A 1,582-nucleotide genomic window follows, 5' to 3' on the forward strand; every position below is an offset into this window, starting at 1 on the left:
ACTGACAGGGATGCTAAAGAAAGGGCATTCAATATTTCAGGATAGGGGCGACCTATTCCTGCGTTCTCACGGATCTTTCTGTTTGTGAGACCTGTGGCTCGACCCTGCTGATAGCAAGATGTCTTCAGGAAATGCAAAAATTGGGTATCCTGCTCCCAACTTCAAAGCTACAGCTCTTATGCCAGATGGACAATTCAAAGATACCAGCCTAAGTGAATACAAAGGAAAATATGTTGTGTTCTTCTTTTACCCTCTTGACTTTACTTTTGTATGTCCCACGGAGATCATTGCTCTCAGTGATAGAGCATATGTATTTAAGAAACTCAACTGCCAAGTGATTGGAGCTTCTGTGGATTCTCACTTCTGTCATCTGGCATAGATTAACACACCCAAGAAACAAGGAGAATTGGGACCCATGAACATTCCCTTAATATCAGATCCTAAGCGCACCATTGCTCAGGATTATGGAGTTTTAAAGGCTGAAGAAGGTATCTCTTTCAGGGGCCTTTTTTTAATTGATGATAAAGGTATCCTTCGACAGATAACAATAAACAATCTTCCCGTTGGTGCTCTGTGGATGAGATTATATGACTAGTCCAGGCCTTCCAGTTCACTGACAAACATGGTAAAGTGTGCCCAGCTGGCTGGAAACCTGGCAGTGATACCATCAAGCCTGATGTCAATAAGAGCAAAGAGTATTTCTCTAAGCAGAAGTGAGCACTTTTCTGCCAGGCAGCATTGAGCAGCCAGAAGAAACTCTCTTGTACTCTACTCATGCTTAAACACATGATGTGGTGTGATTCCAGATAAGCCTTTCCTACAGGGCTGGGGATAGATAGCCTTTCTTCCACTATTGGTAACGGTCTGAGCTGTGTTTTGGGCAGACCATCTTCTATAAGTCACAGAAAATAGCCTGTTAATTCTTTTTTCTTCTTTTTTTAAGTATCTATCAAACGTGAATTCTGAGAAAAAAAAATCAGGATAACTTCAATCAATATCGCTGCCATGTAAGGAAATAGTGTAGTGTCTTCTACTTAAACACTCAAACACTCAAACAGTTCAATCCATTGTGCAATTAGTTTGAACCATACATTGTATTTTATACATTAAAAATAGAATTAACTTTTTTTTTCTTCTTTTGAAGACAGTGTCAGGATTTGTACTCACCATATAGCTAAACTCATGTTCCTTCTGCCTCTACCGCCCCAGTGTTAGGGTTACAGGTGGGCACAACCAAACCCAGCAATGACTCTCTTAACAACTATCATTAGTAGAGTATCAGACAAAATATTGAAACATGGGATGTGACAAATTCAAATAGTTGGCAATGAGCAAAAACGAAGTCTTAAGAACAGTAGAATCCTATGCCGGGGCCTAGCAAACACAGAAGTGGATGCTCACAGTCTGCTATTGGATGGATCGCAGGGCTCCCAATGGAGAAGCTAGATAAAGTACCCAAGGAGTTAAAGGGATCTGCAACCCTATAGGGGGAACAACATGATGAACTAACCAGTACCCCGGAGCTCTTGTCTCTAGCTGCATATGTATCGAAAGATGGCCTAGTCTGCCATCACTGGAAAGA

General features: G+C 41.3%; 1 pseudogene; it reads left to right on the forward strand.

Annotated features, from left to right (window-relative positions):
* Positions 1 to 54: 54 nt before the first annotated feature.
* On the forward strand, positions 55 to 717 carry LOC110311768 (annotated as a pseudogene).
* The last annotated feature ends 865 nt before the right edge of the window (positions 718 to 1,582 follow it).

The sequence above is a fragment of the Mus caroli genome, chromosome 16 (genome assembly GCF_900094665.2).
Source record: "Mus caroli chromosome 16, CAROLI_EIJ_v1.1, whole genome shotgun sequence".
NCBI classification, from domain to species: Eukaryota; Metazoa; Chordata; class Mammalia; order Rodentia; family Muridae; genus Mus; species Mus caroli.